Source organism: Myotis lucifugus, unplaced genomic scaffold, assembly GCF_000147115.1.
Source record: "Myotis lucifugus unplaced genomic scaffold, Myoluc2.0 scaffold_4472, whole genome shotgun sequence".
NCBI classification, from domain to species: domain Eukaryota; kingdom Metazoa; phylum Chordata; class Mammalia; order Chiroptera; family Vespertilionidae; genus Myotis; species Myotis lucifugus.
The window spans coordinates 3,365-11,928 of NW_005875520.1; the positions used below are offsets into that span (position 1 = coordinate 3,365).

At 46.7% G+C, this 8,564-nt stretch overlaps 1 pseudogene; it reads left to right on the top strand.

Annotated features, from left to right (window-relative positions):
* The first annotated feature begins 3,575 nt into the window (after positions 1–3,575).
* Positions 3,576–5,130, top strand: LOC102424400 (annotated as a pseudogene).
* The last annotated feature ends 3,434 nt before the right edge of the window (positions 5,131–8,564 follow it).

Below are 8,564 nucleotides of genomic sequence, written 5' to 3' on the forward strand. Positions count from 1 at the left end.
CTTAAGGAGGTAGGCAATTGGGGATGTTTAGGTGCCTCCTGCCAAGCAGCCCCTTAGCCTTTTCTTTCACAGAAATGTGTGCCTGAGTAATCCATTGATATGTTGCTCTGGATCTTCTGGTCAGTCCTGGCACTGTCTCAGTCCATCATCCTCATCATCGCCATCATCATCATCGTCATCATCATCATCATCACAGTTTGCTTCCTTATAATCATTCTTCTCATTTTCTATAGACATGGTGGTTGTGCCCACACAATTCCTTTTTATCAGAAAAGAAAGCAGGCATCTATTTCTTCAGATATCATTAGGGATTGAGACCCGATGGCCCAACTGTAAGTTGACACAGGCCTTTGAAAAATCCGATGATAGATTGGTGGGAAAGTACAGATTCCCACCAAGACATTGGACCAAGATTCCTTTCCAAATCTATTGTCATTATCACCACCACCACCACCACCACCACCATCACCGTTGTCATCATCATCATCACCATCTTCATTGTCATTTGCTTGCTTATAATTATTCTTCTCATTTTCTTTAGACATGGTTTTTGTAAACACACAAGGACTATTTACCTCAATTTTCCTCATTTTGTGTAATTCTTAAGTAAAATACATAGCCATACTCTATTTTCTTTTTTGTTTGACTTCTAACAACTGATGGCTTATTGATGCCTCTTCTTCACTTGCCCCCGACATGGGAAATAGGATAAGAAATCATAGTTTTCTCTTTAGATGTTATTGTGAAATTGAAACTACCCTCTGGAAGCAGAATTCCTCCCCACTACCTCTCCAAAATAAAAGCCCTGGGCCAGTCTCCTTTCCTGGCTCCATCAAAGCAGGTCTGACTTCCTCAAGGCCCTTTCCTGAGCTTCCCTTGGAATTCAACCATGAGCATAATAAATATTCCATATCCCTTCGTGTGTGTGTATGTCATCAGCCTGCACATCTGCACCAAGCTGCTGTGGCTCCCTCTGCCTATGCCTGGTGTCACCTACTCTCTGTGCTGTGAGCATGATGATACGTCAATGACCTTCAACACCACCACTGGGGGTCATTCTTCTGTAGCTTTGGGTTCACATACTTGTGGGGCACGCTGTCCAGCATTCAGGTGAGCTGCACTGTTGAGACGTTAGAGTCTCTTGATAGATATAGGAGACCTAGGTCAGAAGATTTCATGATTAATTGGAATTTAGGGACAAGAGTAAGCAAAGGCATTTGACTCTGGCTTTTGTGGGTGTGACAAAGTTTTCCACCTCCTACAATAAATCTCAATAATTCAGATAGGAAGATGCAACCCCACACCTAACAGGAAACCACCCTTAAGGACAATCTAAACCTGTACCTGGGCTGTAAGTTGTGCTCAGTGTGTCCTGAGCGGCCCCTAGTGGTCACAGCCACTCCTGCAGGGACGTTTGTGTCAGGGCTCACACTGACTTCCCCTCACTGTGTCTTGTACAGTAATACACGGCCGTGTCCTCAGATGTCAGCTTGGTCATTTTAAGAGAGACTGTGCTCTTAGGGTTGTCCCTGGAGATTGTGAATCTTCCTTGAACTGCTGGAGCATACCACTGATCCTTTCCAGTTGGGTAACTCACTTCTGCCACCCACTGCAGCCCCTTCCCTGGAGCCTGGCGGACCCAGTTGATGCTGTAGTTAGTGAAAGTGAATCCTGAGGCTTTGCAGGAGAGGCTCAGAGACCCCCCGGGTGGCACCACGCCTCCCCCAGACTCCACCAGCTGAACTTGGCACAGGCCACCTGCAAACAGAGAAGCAGACTGAGAACTGCCCCGTGTGACCCAGTCCCCATGAGCCTGATGTACAGGGACACACCTTTGACAGCGAAGAGAAGGGCAGCCCAGATGAGCGCAGACCCCATGGTGTGGACACTGAGAGGCTCACACAGGAGGGCTCCTCTCCAGGGTCTGCAGGGACCCAGCCTGGCAGGCTTTCATGAGCAGGGGAGGCACCGCATTTGCATGTCTTTCCCTGAGGACCTGTGTGAGCTGCCAGGGGGCTCCACCCTCCCTGAGGTCAAATGGGGAGGGCAGCTGGACCAGCGTGCCTGGGCCAGGGCTCAGGGACTCGTGGTTGGTCTGAACATTCTAGAAGCTTGTCTGTGACTAGTGGTAGACACACTCCGCCAGGACGGAAAGTGGGAATTTTAAGGTTCTCCAGTGCAGGTAGCACATAAAACCCTCAGGAGATATACTGGGACAGGGTTGTGGAGATGACGGTACCCTCTAGTGGTTGTTATGAGCCTCAAGGTCTGATGCAGGTGTATGAACCAGCTTCCTGAGACAAGGCAGGCATGTCTGCCACAGGGAAGCCTTCCCTGGCATTTCTGAAAGAGTGGCAGCCCCAGTCCTGCTACTTGTACACAGGTAGTTCTCTGCAAGGACGCCCTGGGCCTCAGGCGGTTGCCTCAGGGGAGAACCTGAGGAACATAACCCTCCGCAGCCCAGGCCTCTAGTGCCAGGTCTTAGCTTGCATGTGGGAGGTGCTCTCACCTGGCCTGGTGTGCACACTCAGCATCCTGGAGTGTCCACCATGCGGCACAGCAGTGCCTGTGTAGCTCAGGAACATGTTTTCTGATATTTGTGGGGGACCCTCCCTGACTGTTGGCAGTGGAGCTGCAGGGAGCGGCGAGCACAGTTCCAAATTCACCATGGACAGAGGACAATTCCCTGTCCATGAACCGGGCCCCTTAAATACAGCTCCTGAGACCCTGTGCCTGTGAATTCTAGGATTGTGCTTGAGATCATATGAGTAAGTCACAGTGGAGAAGACAACACAGCTCTCCTTGCTCTGGTACAGGAGGAAGTTGGCCCACCTCTGCAGGGAGTGATTTTCATCCATTCCTTTTAGCCTTTGAAAGGTTATTTCCTCCATTTTTTCATGAACAAATTCTTGAGTGCAAAGTCTTACAACCTGGGTGGTCAATAATCTTGTTGGATGATTAAGTCATAAACTCTAACTCCTGGATACAGCTCCTTGAAAAGCCCCCAAGAGCTGCTCAAGGAGAACATGCTGGGCCTTTGCTGAGAACCTGGACATGGGGGCTGACCTGGCCCAGGGCCGCAGCGGGGAGAGCACCTGACATCCAGAGCAGATGAGGCCGCTCTCATCAGGGTCCCTGGTCCCTTGGTGTTTACAGATGTGCCGGGTACGACCTGGCTAGAGGGGGAAAGTGTGCCTGGATGGAGACTGGAACACACTATTGAGCACAGAGAAGGAAATACACCATGTGTGCCTGAGCTTATGTGGGTGTGTGTGGGTTATTCAGGTGATCTCATTCCCAGGAAGGAAGGAGTGAATCTACTGGGAAAATGAGCTGTGACGCTGTGGAAATTAGCAACTGTGGAGGGACACTGATCGCATTGGAGTGATAGTGGTAGACCCTGTGGGAAAAATCAGACGTGGTCACATAAGAAAATAGAGGTCAACCCTTCTGCTGTGAGCTGCTGAGGCCCTGCTTCCTATGTAGAGCCTGTTGTGTCACATCCGTCTTCTCTCCCCTGGGATCCAGGCTGAGAGCTGAGAGGGAGAAGCACGAGTGGCCACCTCTTTGGTACCATGGCTTCCTTTTCCCTGGTGCCTGTCAACATCTTCCAGGCTCGTGCTGATAAACAGAGAGCAGAGACAGCTCGTCTGTCTTCCTTTATTGGTCCATCGCTATGGGAGACTTGGTAAAGAGGAACTTGGGACCCAAAGGCATGGACACAATCCTAGGAAGCAGTGGAGGGAATGCCTCTCTTATGGTGACCAATGATCCTGCAACTATCCTAAAAGCATCGGTGTTGGTAATCCAGCAGCTAAAGTGTTAGTTGATACGTCAAGGGTTCAAGATGATGAAGTTGGAGGTGGCACTACCTCTGTTCCTGTTTTAGCAGCAGAATGACTAAGGAAAGCAGAACACTTAATTTCAAAAAAGACTCATCTTCAGACCATCATTGCGGGTTGGAGAGAAGCCACAAAGGCAGCCAGATAGGCTCTGTTCCATTTGGCAGTTGATCATGGTTCTGATGAAGATAAATCCTGCCAAGATGTAATGAACATTGCAGGAACAACATTATCCTTAAAACTTCTTACTCATCACAAAGATCACTCTACAAAGTGAGTGATCACTCTACAACAGCTTCTAGTTCTCTGATTGAAGGGCTCTGGTAATCTGGAGGCAATTCATGTCATCAAGAAGCTAGGAGGAAGTCTGGTGGATTCCTATTTAGATAAAGGCTTTCTCTTGGATAAAAAAAATGCAGTTAATCAACCAAAAGGATTTGAAAATGCTAAAATTCTTATTGCAAATACTGGTATGAATATAGACAAAATAAAGATATTTGGTTCTCGTGTAAGGTTTGATTTTACAGCAAAGATTGCTAAAATAAAACAAGTGCAAAAGGAAAAAAATGAAGAAGAAAGTTGAAGGTATTCTTAAGCATGGGGTAAATTGCTTTATTAACAGGCAATAAATTTCTAATTATCCTGAGCTGATTTTTGGTGATGCTGGGGTATGAACATGTAGAACACCTGGCTCTTGTCACGGGTGGTAAAATTGCATCTTCCTTTGACCACTCAGAACTAGTGAAGGTTGGAAGTTGCAAGCTCATTGAGGAAGTCATGATTGGAGAAGACACCTCATTCATGTTTCTGGGGTAGCCCTTGGTGAGGCTTACACTATTGTTCTTCGTGGAGCCATTCAGCAGATTTTAGATGAAGCAGAAAGATCTTTGCATGATGCTCTTTGTGTTCTTGCACAGACTGTGAAGGCTTCTAGAACAGTTTATGGAGAAGGCTGTTCTGAGCTGCTGATGGCTCAGCTGCCAATAAACATCAGGGAACGAAGCTGCTGCAATGGATTTTTAGGCTTAAGCACTGAGGATGTTGCCTACTGTTAGAGCTGACAATGCAGGCTCTGACACTGCAGACCTAGTGGCACAGCTCTGAGCTGCCCATCGTGAAGGCAATACAACTGCTGGACTGGATATGAAGGAAGGTGCTATTGGTGATGGCAATGCTGGGCATCACAGACAGTGTCCAAGTGAAGTGGCAGGTTCTTCTGAGTGCAACTGAAGCAGCAGACATGATTCTGCATGTGGATGACATCATCAAAGCAGCACCAAGGAAACGTGTACTGATCACCCCCCTTGTTAAGCTTTCCTATATGTTGTTATGCTCTGAACCAGTTCATAGCAACGTTGTTCAAAGGACTTCAACTTCTTCTTTTTAAATTATTTAAAGAGTGTTCCTATTCCTATTCTTTTTAGAATATATTTTATTGATTTTTTACAGAGAGGAAGGGAGAGGGATAGAGAGTTAGAAACATCGATGAGAGAGAAGCATCAATCAGCTGCCTACTGCACACCCTCTCCTGGGGATGTGCCTGCAACCAAGGTATATGCCCTTGACCAGATTGGAACCTGGGACCTTTCAGTCCGCAGGCTGACGCTCTATCCGCTGAGCCTAACTGGTTAGGGCAGGACTTTGATTTCTTTTTAAAATATATATATATATTATTGATTTTTTACAGCAAGGAAAGGAGAGGGATAGACTAGAGAGTTAGAAACATCCATGAGAGAGGAACATCAGCTGCCTCCTGCACACCCCCCACTGGGGATATGCCCGCAACCAAGGTACATGCCCTTGACTGGAATTGAACCCAAGACCCTTCGGTCCGCAGGCTGACACTCTATCCACTGAGCCAAATCAGTCAGGGCAGGACTTCGACTTCTTAAAATGACTGTGGAATCAAAGTTATCTATGGATCTCATATCCTTAAGATTAGACATTTGGCTGATCTTTTACTTTAACATGGGTCTAATTTATTTGCTCTTCATTTTCCATAAAATTCAGTTGTTTTAAAAGTCCAGTTCTCATACTGTGAATCAAAATAAAAATTTGAACAATTAATATAATAAAATAGAGGTCAAAATATAACTGAGATGCCTTTGACAGTCACCAATAATGAACACACTAAGGTGAACCAACCCTAACAACCCGAGAAAGAAAAGTGCAGGAGGTTCATGTTCAGGACACGGGAAGTTCCACCTGACACTATTTTCCCTACAAGGTGATCAGAGGATAAACTAAGACAAGAGTGTCAGCCTAGAGCAGTGGACCAAGTGTTGGGGAGAGAGGAGTGTCTGTGCGGGTCCCTGGGAACCAGAAGCATGAACTATAGAGACACAGACAGAGCTCCCGGGTCCTATTCCTTCAGGGGAGTTTGGTGCTGGACGTGTAGTGGCTGCACAGCCTCCTTTGTGGTGTTTATTCTCTAGACTTTGTTGTAGATCCAGTTTCCTACTTTGGGATATAGAAGAATCTCAGGCATAACCCGGTGTGTTTCATGAAGATATCAGTAATGATCTTATATAATAAAAGGCCAGCCACCATAAGTGTAACGAATGGAAGAAGCAGAGACCAGAACCACCACAACCCCTTGCCGGGCTGGCCTTACCACCAAGCAAAGAAAGAGGGAGGCCCAGGGCACCAGCAGCAACTCTGTGGCAGGTGTTCAGCTGGACAGTGATTGCCCAGCAGAGGGAGGTCCAGCCCAGCCAAGCCATCACACCCCAGCCTGTTGCCTGCAGAGGGAGGCCACTGGTGGCAGGGGAGGGGGGAGCAGCACAGCACAGAGGGCAAGCAGTGGCAGTGGCGGGGGTGGGGCCAGCTGCCTGAAGCAGGTGGAAGGAAAGCCCCAATAGGTCCTGGTCTCAGGCCAGGCCTAGGGACCCTACTCGAAGGGTCCCGGGTTGTGAGAGGGTCAGGCTGGTCTGAGGGATCCCCGAGTGCCCGAATTTTCATGCACCAGGCCTCTAGTTTAGAAATAAGTAAGTTTAGGTCATGAAAGTGTTGTGACTTGAAAACTGATTGTACGGACAGGAAAAGGGCCTTTCTGTTTCATCCCAGCGGCCACCATAATTTATGAAAATCTCCTGATCATTAAAACCCAAAATTCTTAGCTCTTCTGATTCAAACACCCCCTCTGTTCAAACTGAGGTACAAGAGGAGCTACTCTCAAGGCTACATTCTTGCATCCCTCTCTGCTGTTTTCAGAACTCAGGGTTCATTCCCACCAAGGAGTCTCAGGTTAGTAGAAAGTTCCCCTCACTACTCCCCTTCAAACAAGCCTCCTTGTAAACCCTCATACCTTGGGCTGTAAGCATGTTACAGGCTTGGGGAAAGTACTGATGAGACACCTCCCTGGGACATCTACCAGACAGTCTGCTGGAAAGCAACACAATGAAACTTTATAAGAAAATCCCCCTGGTATCTGCCCAACTTCAGTCCCAAATCCTTCTCAATTCCTTGTCACCGAGCAATAGCAGCCATTACTCTTGTAAAGTGGAAGCCAGGTGTTTTGCCTGCCCTGTATTGACTAGTGAGAGATACATGAGATCTTTCTCTTTTTGGAAAGTAAAATAAAAGTCCTCTCTGTACCTCTCCATGTAGTGGTGAATTCTTGCACAGCCTGAGTCACCAGCCAAACCCTTACACATGTGACCCTTGGTACTGCTGTCACCAGGTCCCCACATGGTGCTGGTCAACTGAAACCTGCACCTGACTCAGTGCCACATTGTGGGGGAAAGTTACCTGGGAACATGATAGGAGGTTAACCGAGACCAAGGACACACACTTTGGGGGCTCTTGTCTCATTAGGTTGTCATCATGTTGATGTTCAGCCAGTTCCAGTTTTCTTTCCTCACTTCCCTCTGAAAGAGCCCCATAGAGTCACGAAGACACTCTGATGAGAAGGTGCAGGAGCACCAGCCATTTGTGTGTTGCTTTTGTATTTTACATCTTTCCTGAATTCCTGTTCTATTAGCTTCTCATACAGTTTTTATGGTTTTCTATGTGCAAGATTATGTTATCTGCATACAGAAAAGGAGAAACATTTTAACTTGTTTCTCTCTGATTTAGACATTTTAAATTTCTTTTTCTTGTCTAATTATTCTGACAGGGACTACTATTTTTGATAAATAGAAGTAGTCAGAGGGGAGCCCTTGTCTTGGTCCTGAAGTAAGAAGAGAAGCTTTGAAATTTTCTCTGTGTAGCATGATGTCACTTGTTGGCTTCTCAAATGTGGCCTTTATTATATTGAGGCCCATCTCCTCTATACCTAATCTGGTAAGAATTGTAACTCATGTGACAATTTTCAATGTAAATACTTTATTCTGTATCTATTCATATGTTTTGTTTGACTGCTGACAACTGATGCCTTATTTTTGCCTCTTCACATGCCACGCACCAGAAATCTGATAAGAAACCATGGTTTTTTCTTTAGATGTCGTTGGAAGATTGAAATCACACAAGCCCCTGGAAGCAAAATTCCTCTCCTTTCCTACCATCTCACCAAGATAAACGCTCTGAGGCTATTGGTCTGGGCTTTCCCTGGAGCCTGGTTATCTTTACATTTGGGATGGCCCTTGTTCTGTGAGCTGTGGAAGACTCAGGACAAGATTGAAACACACATGTGAACACAGCCTGCACACAGTCACAACAAGGGCAAATTTACATTTGCACACACACACACACACACACATTCACACACACAGACACATGCTC